General features: G+C 40.8%; 1 long non-coding RNA gene across 1 annotated transcript in view; it reads left to right on the plus strand.

Moving 5' to 3' along the window:
- Positions 1 to 805: 805 nt before the first annotated feature.
- LOC134432413 (uncharacterized) overlaps positions 806 to 21,349 on the plus strand; it is a 147,564-nt gene continuing 127,020 nt past the window's right edge. The window contains exon 1 of the long non-coding RNA XR_010031327.1: positions 806 to 929. This is a non-coding gene — a long non-coding RNA (uncharacterized LOC134432413). The remainder of the gene's footprint in view (positions 930 to 21,349) is intronic.

A 21,349-nucleotide genomic window follows, 5' to 3' on the forward strand; every position in this document is an offset into this window, starting at 1 on the left:
GACCCCTGCCTCCTTGTCACATAAGGTGTCCTTCCTCATCAGTGGAGTCCCTGGCTTGGTTCTCATGGGGGCACAGCCAGAACCTGTGCTGTGAGGTGGGGAAAGCCTCCCTCTGCCAAGAGCTGTTCCATACCTGTGGGATCTGCAGCATCAGCAGGGCTTTGTTAGCATAGTGGTTAGCTGGCCACAGCAAGCTGTCAGGTGTTCTGCACCTGGAAATTCCGTCATGCAAATATAAATTATGCAGCACACCAGGGACATGCTCTCTCCTCACTAGGCTCAGCAGGTAGCTCACAGGCACTGGATTGTACCAGCTGGAGCAGGAAAAGACCCTAGAAGTGCACTCCTGCTGAGAAACATTTCTTACCAAAGCAGAGTTAACCTCTGGTGACTGCTGTAAGCTCCCGTCCCGCGCCAGTGCAATGTCAGTCCCAGACAACGCAACGTGCCTCACCTTCCCGGCTGGCTTAAGCTGGCCTTTCTTTTAGGGCAGAGAAACTGAACTTTTCCTCCTGTTTGTATTTATCTATTTTTAAAACAGAAGGATTTCTGAAAAAAAGCACATGGGCTCTAATGTGACCCTTCCATGTTTCTGCGCAGCGCGGACCTTCTTATTTCCTGAATGGCTTGCTCTGCACTCCAGTTAACTCACAGTCTGGACTTCATCCAAGTACATTCTGTTTCTTGATACAAGGCCAGGCTTTGCTGAGTTATGGTGCCATTTTCTTCTGCCTGCTCTCCTCCCAGTTCCTCTATTATCATTCTCATTGCTGAGTGTTGCTAGCAGCCCTTAGCCCTGGGGAAGAGCAGAGCCCAGCCCCATGCCTGCTCCTGACAGCAGTCGGAGCAGGCGAGCTGGAACTGCCGTGAGCAGCTTCTCCAACGAGCTGGCTGGTTGAGCTGTCCCCAGCGCGGCCTGTCACTGAGAGGTATGTCTGAAATCAGCTGAAGCAGAAAACATTTGAACTCTACACCCTGCCAAATACCTTCCAGATGTGTAAGATGTAGCCTCGCTCTGGACTCTGACTGTAGCTCTGCCAACATACGTCTGCACATTTCTGGTGCACAGGGAACATGAAAGTAGATATTTTACAACATCTGTTGCCTTTTCCTAGTTCTCCCTCCCTGCTTTTTGTAGTCCTTTTCCTATATTTCATCCTTGAAGTTAAAAAAAAAAAGCTGTAAGTCTTTCTACTGATTTATTGAATCCTCTTGAATCCTCTTTGCACATTTTGTACGTTTTTGTGCCAGGAGTGTGGTAAAAAGAGAGAGAAACAGAGAGACCTTGTTCTCCTGGCTGGAAATCAAATCAGTGTCCAGGTCCTTTAATTATTTCTGTATTGATTCAAGGTGTTTTTCTTGCAGAATCAAATAATAAAATAGTATCAAATTGCATTGAAAAAGGGCTTTGATAAAACCAGAGATTTATCTTGCTTTCACAGTAAGAATTAGTTCCTTAGTCCTGCAGTCACCTGGGCCTGAAGGGTGTCCAGGAAGAAGGAAAGGAGAGAGCAGAGAGGCTAAGGATTAGGTTAAATGTCGAAGTGATAATACTTCTTATTTGAAAATAAAGCAAAATTATTGGGTTTTAAGGTCTTACTTTAAAGTAGTCTTTTGGTTAAGAAAGAAGCAAGACTGCCTTGCTTCTTCATTGTTCTCAAGCAAAACAAGGTAGATTTGCTGTGACTTCTTATCTCTGACTCCACAAGTGGTGGTTATTTTTTGACCTTTGTTGCTAAAAGAAATAATTTTATTTTAAAAGAAATTATTATTATTATTCTGTATTTTAAAAGAAATAATCACCTTTGGAGCCCATGGCTGCGTTGGTGTCATTTGTTCTTGAAAGTTAACTAGATCCGGGCCTGGGATATATTTTGGTGAGAGACCACCTGGGAATCACAGAAGCCATCTACACACGCCAGGGAGTTGTGGTCAAACTCCTGGCACGTAGCAGACCACAGGAATCTAATGAGTGGAAAAACTTCATTTGGTCCCATCATCACTGCTGAGTTGACTGATGGGGCTGAACTGCAGCAGTACTCACACACCCATTTCTGTCTTGCTGCGACAAGCTGGTGTGTGAGGAGCCTGCCAGTCAACTCATGGACTTCTTCAGATGAAAATGTCAAATGGAGGTTATCTGTGTCACTGCGCATATCACAGAACTGGAGGAGGAAGACAGGAAGATGTGGTAAGATAGAAAAACGTGTTTCCTATTCAGTCTGCCTATGCTGTAGACTGCCTTCTTTTGTGAACCTCAGTTCAGAGCAGCCAGTGCAGTAATGTTCACATTTTGTTATGCTGTTTGCAATTAATCTGACCAGGTGGCACTTGGCCCTGAAGTAAATAATAATTTTGTTGGGACAATACCACTGAGAGGTGCAGTTCTCACAAGGACATTGTTTAGGCAGGTGTGCAAAGCATCTTCCTAACTTAGGGCAGGTGTCTCACTGACATAATTTCCACCAAGCATGCATGGAGGCGTCCTGGGTTGACAAATGAGATCTACAAGATCCCATTTGTTCTAGCCTGGCAGCTAACCTGAAGGGGTGATCTCTCTCTCTCACAGGGTTTTGATGACAGTAGTGGTCTTTTGTTAGAGCATTTTCTGCAGTGAAAACCTTGCCTTTTGCTGTTGGAAATGTGTGGACCAGACCTGGTTATAAATCTCATTTAATCTGGACTAAAGCAGTTTGACTTGAGGACTTTAAAGGTGTTTCCCAACCTATATGATTCTGTGATTCTCTGAAAGCTGTCTTAGCCCATGTTTTTTAAATTGTTTGTTTCTTAAATTGGCTTCAGGTAATTGAGATGTTTCTATACCTCAATTAAAGATGATGGGTGCAAGGAATGAACAAGATACTGAAAAAGAAGGTTTTAAGAACTAAAAGAAGCATCTCAGTTCACCTCTTCTTCCTCAGGTGCTACAGATAGAGTGAAAAGGGGGCCCTTATACTGGCTGCTGCTTCATCTCCTGATATGTTTTATCTAACTGTATGTCAAAACTGGAAAGGTCCGGGTGAAACAGCTTTGCTTTTACACTGACCTGCTCCTCAGCAACTTAAATCCTAGAGACAATTTTATGTTGTGAAGCATCTGGAAGTCTCCTTGGCCCCTTTCCAGCTCATTGTCCCATGCAACATCTTCCTTCGAGTGCCCCCAGTGAATGACCTCTGACTCTGCTCCTACAGGATGAATGAAAGCATCTCAGCTTCAAAGCTCCTGAGCTCCTCTTTCAATTCCTGCCTAAATATTATTTGAACTGGGAGAGAGAACAGGCAAGTAACAGCCATGCCTTGTCAGTTGCAGAGGACACAACTTTATTTAATAAACAGTACCTCTGATACAATCGGTCTGCATGTCAACATCACCAGCCCCACTGGTGCCCTGCTTGCCATATCCCTGTGATAATCAAGGTAACTTTTGTAAACACAGTAGAGATAGTACTGCAGATAGTAAAGGAAGCCAGACTTGCTTCAGTTCTTTTGTCTGTCTGCTTTACTCAATTAGTTTTCAATCTGATTTATTTAATTCAGTAGTCACCTCTTCTATCTACTGCCTTCAGTACACTCTAAGCCACTTCTGCCTTCCTTCTCCAGTTTCTTAGGCTTATATTATTGCTCCCTGATGGCTCTGATCTCACATTTTTAGCTTCTCCAGGCCTTCCTGATATTCCCAGTGAAACTACAACAATCTTCTCTCTTCAATCATTCTTAGGTGTAAATTTGATCTCTGTGTTAGTCTGCCAGCTGACTTCTCTGGAGATTTCCATACCCCACAGCTCTGTGTGTGTGCTGAGACTGAACAAGAAAATAGTGTAAAAATGGGAGATTACAACTAATTCATATCTGAAATGATGACTCTTTGCAAATGAAGACCTTTCATGTGTTGTGAATGATGTTCCATAAACCCAACAGTGAACTCCATGCTGCTCCCAGTCTCATGGGATTGACTTCCCAGGTGTTCTGGGAGCTGCAGGAGCTGGTAAGGGTAATGAAGCAGGACAGCAAGTCTGGGACCCTTGACTGTCTTCTGCCAGGAGGTTTTGGACTGACAAGAGGTGAAATGACATTACCATTAGCAGGAAGAAAATCCTGCTCTAGCCTTCTTTGTGCTTTTTGCCTTTATCAGACAGTGCCTGTTTCATGGAGGGACTTACCAAACTTCCTCCTAGGGCTCAGTGAGTAGAGTGGTTAAATACTTTTCTAGAGGGTGGACTATCTGCATGACATTCACCCGGGTCATTGACATCATGGTCAGCTGTGGTCTGTGATGTAATGTCTGTTGCCTTAAGAGGCGGCAGGTCCAAGTCAAAATGGAGCAAGTATTGCAAGTCAGAGGATTTTAAACCTATGATAATGAATACATGGTATTTATATTATTATACCACTGTTGTGTGTTATTATTTTGAATAATAATTTACGTTACAGTTCATGGTACTTCCATGATCAGTGCAGGTTTTGTGGTTCAGCTATGGAGGTTGAGCTACCACTTCTTAAGTCCATGCAAGTCAGATTGAATGTCTGCAGCACAATTTGATGATCACAAGGCACTTCAATACATGACCCAATAATAATGATCACAAATCTCTATCATAACCATAATTATCTCTATCATAACCATGACTTTTCATTTTACCTTGGTTCTTTCATGGCAAGGGGAGAGTTTTAGTACAAGAACAAGCCAAAGCCAGTGCAGACAGCAAAGAGCTAACTAAAACCATTTTTTTTGGAGGGAGTTGGTGTTAAGTTTTTCCTGAGGTGGTGGATGATTGCTCTTGAGAAGATGATGTTCTTGTACAGCTGGTGGAATTATGACAGACTGATTATTGAAACCACATAGGTCTGAATTGTACTGCATTTGTACATCAGGGCTCATGGATGTTCCCATCTAAAATTTTGCGTAATTGAATAGCTAGCACATGTAAAGTGCATGGGGAGGGAAACTCCTGCATATAAGAAGCAGTCAGCTCAAATGGTCCTGAGGTTTATGGGCATCTGGACCTTGAATTGTTTATTACTTGGGGAAGACGTGCCATTCAATGTGATGACCTCTGCCAGTAGCTTTGTATATGTATTCACTCTAGTATAAATTATTATCCACTTCATTATTATTATTATTACTATTACTACTACTATTATTATTATTATTACTATTATTGTTATTGTTATTATTATTATTACTACTACTACTACTACTACATACATGGAATGGATGTATTATCTAGGTTTTTGCAAGTAAGTGCACTGTCTGCTGTTTGGTGGTATTCAGTAGTACAGTGAGAAAATGCCCCAAGCAAATCTGTAACCCTAATCATGTAACTGTTTACATGATTATGAGATATGGGAAGAAGAAATACCTATTTCCTGATACAGAAAGAAGAAAGAATCCTATATAACTACTTACCAGCTGTAGCCACATCAAATGAACAGTGCTCTCAGTACCCTTGCCTGAACTAGTTACTAACTTAATCTCAAATTAAAAACTCTTGAAGGGGAATATGATAGCATGTTCCAGTTCAAGAATAGAGCAGTCCAACCACTCAGTTAGGTAAAATAATGCTCAGCTAAAAAGCATGGAAGGTTTTACTGGAAAAACAACAAATAGTCCAGATTCAAGGTGTTCTGTGGTCTTAAAAACAAACAGAAAAAAGCACTTCAAAATAATCCCCATCTCATCCTCAAAGCCCTGAAATGCAAATGAAATTTCTAGAACTTCACCAATAATTACACAATACTTCATAAATAGAAAAACAGACAGCAAATGAATTTCCAGAGATTTCAGAGAAGAACATAACAGGCTTAGAGTGAAAATGAAAACAAACAGTGAGACCACGCCTCATAAATGTTCTACATTATTCCTTGGAAAAAAACCACCAAAACAGTTCAGAGAAAGAGGAGAATGGATGGGCCCTAGTGGGTGTTCTGGCCTTGGGGAGAAGAGTGGACAGAGAACAGTGAAGATGAGCAGTTTCTTTGGATCAAATATTTTTAAACCTTTCTTTGGATAAAGCTCTTTAAATATTTATAATCCTAATTTTTATTATTTCATAAAGAACTCCATATTGTAGCAATGGTCCAGTCTGCTCCAGTGGCAGAGAACCAAAATGAGAGGTTTGTTCATCTGTTCCATCCCTCTTATGTGTGTGTGGCATCCCAAGTGCCACACAGAAGAAGTGTGATACTTCGCTACATAAGCAGAGACCTCATTTGAAAGATGGGTTTACATTTTCTTAGAATTATGGGCATGCTATACCTAACAGTTAGGTATTTATTTATGTGCATGTTATGTGTAATCAGACATTTCCTCCATGTCACTGAAGCTTTACCTTGCCTTCACATTCTCAAGGAATTTTAAGCAATTAGTTACTTGTAGACTCTTTTTCATTGTCTCTTCAGTCCTTACACTGCCCACTTCCCAGTTTTAGAATCAGGATAAAGTCAGTAAAATCAGTCTCTGGAGTCCTGCAAGCTCATGGCTGGTCTTTTGTGGTCATAATTGTCACACTTTCCTGTAAATACCTAAATGTACTGAGCTTTTGTTTTGTGCAGAGTTGGAAATTTAGTCAGTTTCTTCAGGAATTTTTGAAACACTGAGTTAACTGAAAACTACTTCTTTTTTTAAAATAAATGATTAAAAGTACATACTGGGTGCAGCTCTTAGTATATTCAAAGACTGTAATTCCAAGGAGTTAGGCATTCAGAAAGCCCATCTCTCCCCAATTTCCTCTCCAAACTTTTCACCTGACTTTTTGTCTCCAAAGTCCAGTTCCAGCAAAACTAATATTCCAGTCTCTTCTTTTGCAATATGTGGAAACTCTCAGGTGGAATGGCTTAGCCTTGACCTCTTTTGCAATTTAATGCCTTGTAAGGCAGCTCAAAAATGTTTTTTATTATATAGAAAGTGATTTCATTGCTCCTTCAACTGAATCTAAAATGAGCATGGCAAATCCAGTGTTTTAATGAGGAATCTTCTTGTCTTTCATTCTGAAATTCCCCTCCTGGCAGCCATTAGGATCCTTCAGCAAACACAACCTAAATGGCATTCTCTAATCATCTAAGGGTTTGATCAGCAATTACTGCACAAAATCTTGTGTAGCCTCCAGGACATCGCAGCTCTGCCAGAGAGTAAATTGACAGAGATGTGCTTGTTCAACTTGCTTGTGCCTAAAGACCTACAAATGAGCTTTGCTCTGTAAATGAAGTTTCTTTTAACTGGAAGCGAGGGGTTTTAGCTCTGCATGTCAGATAGCCATAAACAAGCAAGTAAGGAGCACATGTTTTGAAATATAATTTGTTTCTGACCGCTGCTGTAACAAGTGGGTTGCTATGGTCTTTCCAATATGCTTTCAACCATAAGGTATTTGCCTCCATATATTGTTAGACAAATGTCAGCTAGATCAGGCTTAACTGATTTCCCAGAATTCAGGGATAGGATGTGCATTTCTGATACTTCCCAGAAGACTTCTTTTCAACAAACCTTTATAATTTTACATACCTGATTATCAAGGCTTATTTTCATTTATGGAAGATAGTGTACAAATAATTGCCATTTATTAAGAGATGCAAGAATATTTTAGTGTGGGTTGTTGGTCTCAAATATATAATATATTCTTCACTTTGGATTGTGCATTTCCTAGAATGCAGACTGAATGACTCTCCTTCAGGGCAGAGGAGATAGTGAATAGCAGGCAGCAAACAGACCCATGGCTCTTTTTATTTTTATTGCCTCTCTTCCCCCTCCCCACCCCTATACCCCATGGCTGGTAATGCTCAGCCAGAGGATATGAGAAATTAAGCCTGAATATACGCTTATGCATATTTATATGCCTGCCCATCATTTCCTAGTCATGCACATGTTGCCTCAAGTACTTCGCCCTTAGAATTTTTGATTAACCAAAGAGCCCACATATCTCAGCTCTACCCAAATAGCTTACATCTCCTAGATCTGTGCTTTGTCCGTTTAAATAGAAGGAAAAAGCTTACTCAGGATGAGGAAATCAGAGCCAAGTTCTGAAAAAATAGAAAAGAACATTTTCTAAATCCTCTTCTGTACAGGACGCCCTAGCTGCTCCTCATTCACACGACTGACTGTGAATTTCAACTAAGACTGAGTGACAAAAACAGAAGAAAAAAGGTAGAACCTGACATGCTAATAGTAAATCCAATTAAGAAAAAGCAGTACTAATATACATTGAATTCACAGGGAATACATTGAATTCACAGGCAATAACTTTGTAGTATCTTACCTTCACCAGGGTATCTGATAATCCTGTTTTCTGTGGCACCGTATTCCCTGAAATGAGTTGTTTATAATAAGTTACAGTCAGGTTTCCTTCATTGTGAAACTTTCATAATAAAACGCTTCAAAACCAACTCTAGTCCAAATATACATCCCTTTGGTGATAGTCTGGACAGTCCTAACTAATAATAATCACTTTAGTCCTTTGAAATGTGTGGTAGGAACTTTGGGACTAAAGTTGTTGATTTGAGGTGATGCCAGCAGGTATGTAATGGATAGACAAATATATCCCCTGGAAAAATGGAAAATTTACTTACCCTTAGTCTTTTCTCTACCTCAGTCACAACATTGGATGTGCAGAGAAAGACTCAGATGTCTTTTTCTGCAGGACAGAGATATGTGCCTGCAGCTAGGTCAGCCTGCAGAAGGAAGGTCCTTGTCCAGAGTGCAAGTATGCTTGGTTTTTAGTACAGGTTCTGTCTAGGTTTTTATTTGCCACTGTGTGTAACAAGTGTTGGGGATGGCTTAAATTAGATAGGCTGCCTCACAAGCATTCAGCCTGCCTCACCTCTTTTTCAAAGCAACCAAATCATAATAAAATTTTAAGGATGGTAGGAGATTCCTGTGCAGGAATATCTGTGTTCCGCTAGATGAGCCTTAAATTCACTCACTTCAGGAAGCAAAAAAATTTAAACCTTTAATCTGACTGATCATGGTGTTTGAGGGTCTTGTCTCATGCATGTGATTTTCAACAGCTTCATGGGGAATATGTGGGATTTCTGATGGATAATAATTTTTTGGCAAAAAATACGAAGAAAGAAAACAAGAAAACTCCTTAGAATGTATCTGCTTTTTCTTTTTTGATTGGCTTATAATTACATGTCTGCATAATTTACAGGCTCCTATTCACTGTAAGATAATAGGGCAGTATAGATTCCTGAATTTCTAGCCCTGCAAAACTGTAGCTTATTTATTTTAGTGACTGGATCATCTAGCCAGTTAATGGGATGGTCAGGCTTTTGCAGTGAAATGCTGTAGCATCAGCACGGGTTTTTCCCCAAACACTTGTCTTTACCTAAGAAATACTTATGTTGTAAAGCTCCTGTTGAGTGGATGGGTGCAGTCACTGAGTTGTTGGTGTGGTCATTGATGAGTGCTTTTCTTCTCTAAAATGATATTTTTGCAAATATTCTTTTGTTGTAATCTTCTTTAAAAAAATACCCAAACCCTGCAGTTTGCATAAATAGCAGTGCAAACACCAAACATTGGGGTAGAGATGATACCCACACACCCTGATTTGATTACTGTTGGGTCTGGAGAACCTTTTCACCAATTTTTCATCTCTGTGTTGTGTTTTTCTGCCATAATTTGGGTAGAAAAAGATAGTAAATCAAGCACAGAAGGAGGGTTCAGCTGCGACAAGATAAATTCAACTGAAACCTTCACTCAAGGGAACCAAATGACATGAGAGTATTGTCTGGTGTTTGCAAAGGAGATTACTGGTGCAACACTGCTGCTGTTTGCCCTGCTGGGTACCTGGCCCAGGCTGCCTCAGGGCACGGCAGGGCTGCACTCACTGGGGTGGCTCCCTGTGCTGGACATTTTGGATACACAACATGGATGTTGTTTCAACTTTTCTGTGAGTTGAAGTGCTTCCTGCCCTTTTCATTCCACCCCTACAGAGTCCTGTAGAGGCACAGCCCCACGGAGTCACCTGGCAAGCGGGACAAAAATTACCAACACAGCAAACCATACAGCTATTTGCAGGGTTGTGGGCTAGGTGCAGGTGAGTCAGAAGAACAATCTTTTTTCAGAACCTTGAGGCTTAAATCTTAGAAATTCCCTGGATATTGCACAAAGTACCCAAGTTGGCACAGGGCTTCTTTAGGACTAAAGTGTTTGATAAGAGGGAAAGCCAAAAAAGTGTATTTTCTAAGATTGTGATAGTGAACTTTTGATTGGCAAACTAATCCAGGACACAGCACGCTGTCTTCAAAAACTGTGATGCAAAAAAGCAGATCACAGGAGAAGAATATGTGCAGCATGCCAGCAGCAGGAGGAAGATCACAGACACCAACCCACAGAGAGCTGGAGGTTGCAGAGTGGTGCGAGTACAACTACAGTTTCCTCTCAGTAAGAAATAGGGAATTTAAAGATCCCTGTGACTCTTGTCCTGTCTGTCAGCAGGAGACTCCTGCAGCCTTTGGAAGATGCTGTTGAGCAGGGCGGCCCCACAGGACACGGTCCCATCAGGCATTGTTTTCTGAAAGATGGGGTACCACAGAAGCAGAAATCTCTTGGCAGGATTACATGAGTAAGGCTCTCCCCATGGTTTTTTTCCTGCGTATCTCTTCAGTCAAATTTGCTGCTTACGGTGCTAAATTACACTTTTAGATTGGAGACCTCACCAGCTAATCTGTCTGATTTTAAGGTGTATGCAGCTACTACATAGACCATACACCAAAAGAGCAGCCATATTACCCTTTGCAATTCATACAGCGTTCCTTTGTTCCTTCAGTCTCTGCCACTGTGATTTAAAATGTCCAGCACGTAGTTGTGCCTTTGCTTTTCTTGATTCCTATGGAGTCTGGGGTATTCCATATGAATGCAGCTAAGCTCAGAGTGCTAGCAAAATATGTTGCTCTGCATAATACAAGTTGGTTTAAAAAAGGATGCATGTGTATGTACGTATGAGAGGTGTGATGCAGCCATGCTTTCTGGTTGTTGCTCTGAAGTCTGCACCTCAGAACAAGTGAGTTTGTTTTATGCCTCCCAAGAGAGGTCTTGCGCAGTGTTTGAGGTATGTGCTGAAAGACCTCATTGAGGATGCAAACACTTCAGCTGTCATTGACTCATAAAAAAGCTCAGAATAGGAAGGTCTGTAGGAAATTGATTTTCTTTAATTCCTTTGTGAAGTGCCATGCGGAATATTGATCACTTTGGTATGAATGATTTAAATCTCCCTCCGGCATCTACTGGAAGGCAAACAGGTTTTCATCTGAGATATTTTTTTCTGGTTGAAACTTCATGCTTGTCATTTAAATATTAAGATATTTGGGATGTTTACAGACTCACAGGCAGCGGAACCATGCTTTCTCCTTGGAAGATGTTGCTACTTAAACTGCTGGAGATTTATTGTTTCATGCAGTGTTATGCCATATACAACTATTTTATTAGCTTTACAGTGAGTAACTAGAAACACATTCTGGAAGTATTACACTAGATACAGTACGTTCTCTTTGGAGAAGGATTAAGGTGACTCAAGGTGACTCTGAGGCTGATCTTAGCATCTGCTTTATTAAGGCTCTTCACTACTAAAATTTATCAGCTTGGAGCATATTTTGCAGCTAATATTAATAATGCGAAATATGGTAATGGAAAATCCCTGTGGAAAAAGAAATCAGTTTTAAAATATATTTGTGTTATGTTTTCACAAGTAAGTTACAGTTCTCTGTTATAGCTGAATTATTCCACTTTTTTTTTCTCCCTTAGCCTCACAGACAGTGAGGGTAAATTCATGAGTGCATAAAGCGTGGAGTGCTCTCTGGGTGTAAAGAAGGACAGACCTATAAAACACCTTATTTGCTTGGTAGTTACAGGGAGTTATTACTTTGATCCAACACAATATTAGTGAGTTTTTTGGAAATTACACTGAGTGATTCACTGGAAAGCAAACAACAGTAAATAATGCCTGTTTAAACTTGCTGTCATATGAGAAATATTTTGACTTGAAGACAGTTTATTTGCCTAAATTACATATATTTCTAGAAACTTTTAACAAGATCAACCAGTATAATCATAAATCAACAGACTGTGATATTCACCTTCTCTTACTCCTCATTGCTCTGGCGTTTACATTACCTTGGTCTGCTAGTTCATCACAAGTACTGTCTCTGTGGTACTAATCTACTCTGCTGTGCATGGAAGCAACATGAAAAGCTTAAAAAGAGCTTCCACTACATGTGCACGTGTGTGCCATAGAACTGTCATGGAGAGGAGAGTTTGAGCAGTGAGAGTTTTCACGGCAGAGGGGGACTAGGTTGCAACTGGAGATATCCTAGTCCCAGTGATGTGCTCAGCCGGATCCAGTCTGAAGCTGTGATGCAGGTTTCTATCCCCTGTGAAACCTTCAGGAAGTTTGACTGCAGATCTCATCTACATTCAGCACATTGAACTCTCTCTCGGCAGCACTATTAACCTCACTTATTATCTCTCTCTAGGTTAATGATGGGTATCTGATCTGCATAGCAATCTTCTCTCTTTTGCCATGTTCATCATGGCCTCAGCTACGTTATTAAGCAGCAGAAGTGAAACAAAGGATAATCCCTTGCAAAATAAATGCCTGTAACTGCGTCAAGAGTTTGATTCTAAGGTAGTTGCAATGGGTTTGATACACTGGAACTTGGTGTTGCCTTTGTCACCTGTCTGTGACCTGTCCAAGGGACCATGCTTGGCTGAGCAGAGGGGTAGTCAGGGCTCCACAGCAAGGCCCTACCTCAGACAGTGTATTAGAAAGGGCATCCCACCCAGCTGTCAACTCAGAGTGGCTGTACCTGGGCTGTTCCAAACACTCCTCCACTTTCTGCCACTTTCTGCCAGTCCTGATATCCATGCACTATTTCAATATAATCTAGAATCTGCTGGAATACAGAAACTGAGGTTTCCTTTCTCCTGGAAGCTAATTTAACACATCCTTGCCTCCCCTGTGTGGCAGCTGCTTCTGAGGAGATGCTGCAAGGGCTGCTCTGCACACTGGTGAGGCATAGGGCTGGAGGGGCTCTCCTAGGACTGCCACCTCCAGCCCTGGACTCTGGCAGCATCCCCACGGCCCTGCCAGCACCAGGTGGAGCAGAACCAGATGCTTCTCCCCATGGTGTTGCCACCAGCCTTGCAAGTTCAGGGGCTTGCTCCTGCTTATTTGCAGGGAGGATTTGCCCTTGAGAGGAGGAAGTGTGGTGCTGAGTACAGCAATGATCTGGCAAATGTACAAAATGGGACGTAAACCAGCTGGGGATTACTGGCTGGAAATGTTATGATGCCTGAAGGAGCTGCACTGTAACAATTAACACAAGATGTACTACTCATCTGTGTTTAAACAGTCAGTCTAGGTTTACTGCAGTTTGGTTATCACCTTGATTTGTTTGGTTCAAAATGGCACAGTTACAGTTTTAAAATAGTTTGCTACTTTTTGCTTAGAGCTGAATTCCTGTTCAGTGAACACAATATTTTCTTCTTGCTATTTGATATTTTCAAGCATCCTAATTTTTTCATAATAGACTTTGCTCCCCTATCCTTAATACATGCATACAAACACACACTACATGCATGGTTTTGGTCTAGTGATAAAGCTATTCTGGGTTTCTGACAACCTTGTTTCATAAAATGAGATTGAGATCAAAATATTCACAATTTTTCAACTTTCAAACTGAAGAAGGGAAGCTAAGAAACTAGGCCCAAATGTCAGTTTTAAATACATGTCAAGCATTAAAACATCTGTGATTGTTCCCATAAAAACAGGAATCTCTCCTCACTATGCTACCACTGTGTGAATTCCCATGTTACTCCTGCTTGATGGAACAACATGGGAATGTTTATTTTGCGCCCTTTATTTTGTGCCTGTGGCCGCAGTGAGATACTTCTAGAGTACCATTGTTCAGTTACTGTTTACCACCATGGTGATGCCACTCTAATTCTCCATTGATGGGCTATTTCTTTGAGACAGATTTTTAATGTCATGGAGCCTTTTTTCCACTGAGACTAAACATTTCAGGGTGCTGAACATGTTGGTAGGCACCAGAATAAGGTCAAGTAGAGTTCTCTGGTTGCAATAGTACATGAGCAGTTTCCCAGACTGGAATCTTTGTCCTGGAGCAAGGGAGCATTAATATTGGTTTCTGGTATCTGAGCTACAGAAGCCTTTAGGACATTTTGTCCCAAACAGGGCCAGTGCGGTCCTTTGTGTGTGTGTGTGTGGATTCATCAGTCTTTCATTTGGAAATCCTAATTCAGTTGAAGATTTGAGCATGGCACTTATGGCCTTGTATTTTTCAGCATTTTTGGGTTTAGTTGAGGGTAATGAATAACTTGGAAATGTATGTAAACAAAGCAGAAATAAAAGTATGTAAGAGCTTTTGTTAATTGAAATGAGACTGAGTGTTTTTCTGTGGTACAGGTATGATGTGTTCAGTATAGGAGGGAGTTTTAAGGGCTGAGAAGGATTGAGAAAGTTTACTAAAAAAAAAGAATGCTACAGAGAGGATAACCAGGGAATGACTGTTCACTGGGATCTCACTGTCTGAGACACACAGTGGAAATACCAGTCAGTGGGTTGAAAACAAAGAGGAGGAAGTCCTTCTCTGCACAATGCATGCTTAAATTGGGGAACTCGTCATCACAGGATGTTTGGGAGGCCAAAGGTATGAATGGGGGTCACAAAAAGGGTTAGTCAAGCCCATGCCAAATAGGCACATGTGAGAGCCAGGGTGTGAGCTCTGGCTCAGGAAGTGTCCACACCAGTGAGTGTTGGCAGTCAAGGCTGTGCAGTGGAGATATGCTGCTTTCCACTTTGCCTTCCTCTTTTGACTTTTTATGGCATCTCATCACATCAACTCTACATTGTAAAAGAAGGAGGAAAGAGGGACTGAGATAGCTATCACATGCTCTTCCCTGGTAGCTGTCCTGGATGATGCAGAGGCTGAAATGGGTGGTAGAGAGGCACACACCTATCTACGCTAGAAAGCCTGGGCTGCAGTAATTTCTGGCAGGAAACGTTCTGAGAACTATGGTATCCGGAGGTAGTTTGGTAATGAAACGTGAGAGGAAAAGCAGCGCAGTGGTCACATATCTGCCACAGAGATCAGAGACCTTTGGCCAGCATGTGACAGCCTTGCTGCTGTGGAGAGCACCTAAAATTGGGCCAATTTAGGCAATTGCTAAAAAAAGCACAGCAGCCCACAGGCAAGAAGCAGCGAGGACCACTGTATGTAAAACCCTCTGCACTCACAAGTAGCTGCTAGAAATGAGCACCTCAGCCACACATTGGAAATCTCAAGACACAGGAGGAAATGTAAGAGCCTTCTTTCCTTACATTAGCCATTTGTGTCACACATGTTTCTCAGACAAAGCAGGAAAATATTCTTCAACTATCCCTCTATCCCTAGAAGTCATTTAGATCAGAAATCTAACACAGCCTCACATCCCTGGAAGCCCTTCTTGAATCCTTTTATTAAAAGCACAAAGCTACAAATAACAGGGGAAATTACATATTTGATATTTAAGATAGGCAAGCTGGGGCTGTACCATCAGGCTCTGACATGACATATTGCTCATCCATTTTCTAGATAATTCCAAAAGAATTGAGTCTTTTGGACCAGATTAATTCTTTATTTTCTGGAACACTCCTCAGTTGCTCTGCCTTTCTGGTAAGGAGGGTCGAAAGGAGATTTTTACAACTTAGGCTGAGTTTTCCTCGGTGAAGGTACCTGCTGGTGTTTCAGGACTTATTGCTCAAGGACAGATATTGGGACTTTGATGTCTTGGAAGGAAAGTAAAAAGCCAATTTAATTAAATAGCTGTGAGTGAGATTCTGAAATATGTAATACCCAGAACAGCTGAGAGTGAATCTCTGTCCTAGGAACAGCCCATTTTAGCCTTTAAATGGCTAGTAGTTTTCTTTTTTTTTCCAAGTTGAACCGCTGACTGCTAAAATGCTACCCCATTTAGTCAGCTGACCTCAAATGCTTTCATTTAGCCACAACGAGCTACTCAAATAAAAGGAAAAAAGAGCAGAAATAATGAATCGGAGAGCATTTTTGTAAGGGACATCTAAACACAAAATGACTAATGGCTGTGGCAGGGAAAGGAGATTTTTCTCATTTAAAGGCCTGGCAGATAAGGAAAAAACATTGCAAATGCATGGAACATAGTTCTCAGAAATACAGTCCCTGCCTGTAGCCCCCAAATGAGTTTCTGTGCAAAGTTCTCTGTAGGACTGTGAATAACTCAGTGGAAAGATTCAAGAACCATATGGATACAATCCTGTCCCATGTACTCTGGGATAACCCTGCTTGGGAAGGGAGATTGAATCAAATGACCCACTGTGGTCTCTTCCAGCCTGACCCATCCTGTGATTCTGGGACCACACAAGGGGTTTCTGGGGTTTCAGAGGTGACTTCTGTGGACTGTGAGTCAGTGCTGAGGATGGTTGGCTCATGAATGCATTGATTTCTGGATGAGAGGTCTGGCTCATGTGGTGTGGCTTCGGTATGTACAAAATTGAGCTGTTTCTGTGTGTTGGTCTGGATTGAGCATGGGGCAAGGAGCAATGTCATCTCAAGTGAATGAGAGTGCAGATACCAATTTCTCTGTCTGTGGTAAAAGCGGACATGCTTAACCCTGACTGGGATGTGGAGAGCAAGAACAGGGTGGGTCATGCTCTGGGGGTACATCCTCACCATCCCTTCACTGTCCATGTTGAGCTGCACACACTTTTTGGGTAGTGTGCAATGGGGTGGGGCAGAAAACCAAGTCATGAGTTGCTCATAAGACAAATATTTACTATCTCAAAGACTTTTAGATGCTTAAAACTCTGCTAGAGTGGAAGCATGAAGTTCTGCCCTGTCAGTCACAAAATTTTTGAGAGTTCAAGTAAAATGGATATGCTTTACCCTGAAGCAGTACTGGAGGGCCATTTGTACATAGAGGCAGACCTTGGTAAAGCCGTGTTGTGCCTGAGCCCCAGGTAAGTCAGTTGAAATTTTCCAGGTGCATAGTCTTGAATGGAAGAGCTTGCACAAGAAAAAAAAAAAAAAAAAAAAAAAAAAAAAAAAGAAGAATAATGGCATTGGTCCAAGTAACTCTTGGCTGTGATATTTGACTGTGTTTAATTTTAAAAATGCATTTTCCAATCTGGACCACTGGAAATATTTCTGTTGATTCCCTGTGATATTTTCCCAGTTCTTGCTTTGCTGAGGAATCTGGGCCTATTTGTTTGTTGAAAGGGCTGGTTTTGGGTTGTTTGGTTGGTTTTGCTTTTTTTTGATTGTTTGTTTTTTGGTATGATTTGTGCGCCTCTGTGTGTGTGTGTGGGTGTGGGTGTGGGTGCGTGTGTGCCCAGGGTTTGTAGGGTTTTTTTGTACGTTTGTTTTCGTGGTTTTTTTTGTTTTGCCTTTTTTTTCAGTTAACATAGCTAATTGACAATACCAATTAATCATGTAACTCCTAAGCAAGTGATAGCACCAAATTCTCGGGAGCTTTCAGAAGGGCTGCAGAGGTCTGGTCCGCAAAGTCCTGTTTAAAACAAAATCCCTTAGTAGCTCTCAGGAGCAAAAGCATGGTTTTGTAGGCACAAGCATAAATTGTCCATGAAACCAGTTTGCAGACTCCGTATGCAAAATTTGTTGTTGACTCAGCACTTTCAACAGCTTTTTATGTGACTTCTTGGAACACTTACTCTCTCCAAGCTGTTGAATTAGTTGATCTTCTGAGGACTTCACATTTGCCCTCATTTTGAACTCCTTAGTCAAGTTCCATGAAATGCTAATAGCATGCAGTGCAGAGTGCCTAAAAAAAGGCACCATAACAGCTGCAGAGCTTATATTTCTGCAAAACTTTTTTTTTTTTTTTTAATAGAATTCTCCATGTTCAATATCCAGGAAATGTAGCCCAGGAGCAACAGGTTTGTGAATAGGGTGGAAAAGGAAGATCTTTGAGCCTGAGTTGTACTCAGACGAAAACCTGTTCTGTAGCCTGTTAGAGATTCTTATTCAATTATCTATTTTAGAGCTGCTTGAATAGAAAAAGTCAAAGTGAAATGTGGGCAGGAGAACATCTGTGCTGCCATAATGACTATTCAGGGTATTTTTATTTGATTGTCAGTTTTAGTTTCCTGACAAAATATAATTTACATGTAATTTATCAGAGAACTTTATTTTTACTCTAAGGAATTCTTTCCCTTTATAATAAATTGAGATTAACCTATTTAATTTCCAGAAGAACCCTGAATGTTAGTGAAATTTCTATGTCTTGAAAAACTTCTGTATTCCATTGTTTTTGCATTTCTTAATGAAATTAAATATAATTCTAAATGTCAGGTCCCTGATTCGTTAGTCTTTGTGAAGGAAAGTTAATGCTATAATTGTGGCTTCATTTGCAACCTTGATCACAGTGACAAGTAATCGTTTTTTCCAAATAAATAAAGCTTGTTCAGATGATTTGTGAATAGCATGTTCATTGATATTTTTAGTAAGTTTCGGTTCACAATTTTCTGCAAGCACTGTTCCTGTGCTGTGGTTATCAGAGGAGAGGGAGGAAGACTTGGCATTACCAGGGGACTTTCAGATGCTGGGCCCTGTGCATTTCTCCTCCTTCCTCTGCAGCTTTCGCAGGGTGGTTGCATGGTCAGGGGTCCCTGAACAGGTCCCTGCTGAAGCCCCCAAGACATGCCACAGGCAAGTAACAAAGGGCTTTTCTAGCATAAGGGAGAGTCTTTGCATGCCAATGCAGGATTTTGTTTTAAAAAAATGTATATTTTTCTTAATGGGCTTGATTAAACGGTAGGAGGAGGTGTGCCGGGGAGCAGTCAGGGCACTGTGCCAGCAAACAAACAAACTCCCAGGGTCCCCAGTCTGTGTCTTAACAATGAGTCAAGCCTTGGTTTTGCAAAACTGTTTTCAAGAGATAGCTTCAGTCAGTATATGCCTCAGGAGGGAAGCACTCCAGGTACAAGGACAAACCTCTTGGATGAGCACAAAGAAGCTTCCTCACAGTTTGGCAAAAGTTTCTGCCTTCCTCCTTTCTTGAAGACAAGAAAATAGCTCAAAATATGCTTCTTCTGAGTTTGAAGATCTTTTTTTTCTTTCCTTGACCTTTGCTTCACATACTTCCTGTCTGTTCTGTTGTTCAATGGAAAAATCTTACCAGAGGTGTTACAATTACCTAGAAGTTAAATCAGATACTGTCATGCTATTACTTTTGCACTCCAATCACACAGAATGGAATTAAAAGTACCTTAGAATATGACCCTCACTGTTTTATGAACTTCAAACTACAGCAAGAATATTCTACCCAGTGACCTCTATCTGCACATAATTACACTCTGATGCATTCTTAAATCATTTGCGAAGTTACTTTTAGTGCTATTCCATGGCAATTTGAAATACTTAGGAATTACCAGGGGTTATTTCCTTATTTTCAGGACTTGTCAGCTAGATATGCAAGTAATTTTGTGCTCTGATACTTTGAGCATGCACTGTTATCTTTGACAAACCTGATTTTTAAAATAAAGAATAAAATTGCTTATTAGATAGTGTAGAGATAGGTCTATCGTTCCTCTTTAATACTTGTAATAAATAAAGAACCATGCGAAAAAGTGTGTCTGTAAAAAAAAAAAAATCCATGCTTTCTTATGCTAAATCTCACTATGTATTTCATGCAATTTTATGATCCTATTAAATGATCATACTTCTGGAGTAAACGTCTTAAGAGAATTTAAACTCTGTATTTTTGCTGCATGTGCTGTGCAGAAGAGGGTGAGGGTAAATGGCCACGTATGTGCTACAGGTCAGCACAGTGGTTTCATTCAGCAAATAATCTGTACCACATGAAACATTTCTAGGCAGCATGATGTTACTCCAGGAGCTTGAAATAAGCTGCTTCTTGCCTCTGGGTTATAAGCAGCTGAACATGGATAAGGGTGTTGGTGGATAAAATTACTAGCATGTGAGAGGCCTCTGTGAAGCAAGTCTGGGGCATTAACCTTGTTTTCCAGGTGTCTTGGGGATTAGAGGTACTCTGTGCAACCTAAGAGTAAAAGGTGTTTTGAGCTGAGTCTAACCAGGGCTAGGTGTGCCACAAGGGCTGCATTGGTCACAACCTTCAGGTCAGGCAAAAAGGTACCTTCCTGCTCCCAGTTTGACCTGCTGAATGTGGAATACAGCTTCTAACCAAGTGGCTATTGCATTTGGCCCATGACCTAGCTCTGATTAGAAGAAATTTTCCTCTGGTCTTTCATCAAAGTCCATCTGCCTGAGAAAAGCTGTCAGCAAAACACTGGGAAAAGCACAGGAAGTAGAACAGCATTCTTAATAAACCGTGAGAAATACTCAGAAACATTATACACTAAAAGCCTTTCACAATATTATAGAAATTAAATACAAATAACGATTCTGCTCTATACTGTGTGCACAAAAAAAAGAGGGTTTTTTCCTCTGTGCCACAGCAGCTGTTATGCAAGTGCTCCCGTTATTTTGATGTTTCGTATTTGATGTGAAAGTATATGGCTTCTTTCTAGAACTAGTTAATTCAGTGGCAGGTTGCAAGCAAAGAAGTTTTACAGAAATTATGTAAATAAACATTTGTGGTTTTTGAAACAGCATTTATTGAGACTGCATCATCTAGTTTCCCTGCTTCATTTCTTTTCCCCCCTAATTTGTTTGAGTTCCTCTTAGCGCTGAATATCTTTCAGTATTGACATCTTTTTCCTATCTATAATCAAAAGTGTTTCTTTTTTATTCTCTTTAAACAAGGTTCATTAATGGGGTATAAAACAGTGTTAATGCTATAATACACTCAGCTCTTCAGCCTACCCTTCAGTAACCTCTATATCCGCACACGGATGGAGGACGATGACTTCCTGTCATCCATAGTAATGTAATTAAACACTGGAATATAGTGAAAAAATCTTGTTGAACAGCCAAGTGCCTCTTAGAGACAGTAACGATGCGTTTTCTGAGATGTTTTTGCTCCTTGTTCCTGCATCTGTCTGTATGTATACACGCCCTTTGTAAACAGGCAAACTGGTTCTGGTCATATCAGTCTGGGTTTGGTTTTGCCTATGGACTCTCAGATATGGCAGCAATAAGAACACATTATATGAAGATGTGGGTCAGAGCTGGAAAACTCCAGAAGGATATAAATGTTTTGAAAACAATTTTACAATCTTAAATGACATGTGCAAGAAAATTTGATTGCTCTGTGAACTGTGTTCTATAATTTTCCACAAACAAATCAAGATACTTATACTGGAAAAATCTAGGACCAGATGAGATCTTTCAGCCAAATCCTTTAGATTCATAACAAAGTGATTGAATGAACAGACATCTTTTAATTC

Source organism: Melospiza melodia, chromosome Z (assembly GCF_035770615.1).
Source record: "Melospiza melodia melodia isolate bMelMel2 chromosome Z, bMelMel2.pri, whole genome shotgun sequence".
Taxonomy (NCBI): domain Eukaryota; kingdom Metazoa; phylum Chordata; class Aves; order Passeriformes; family Passerellidae; genus Melospiza; species Melospiza melodia.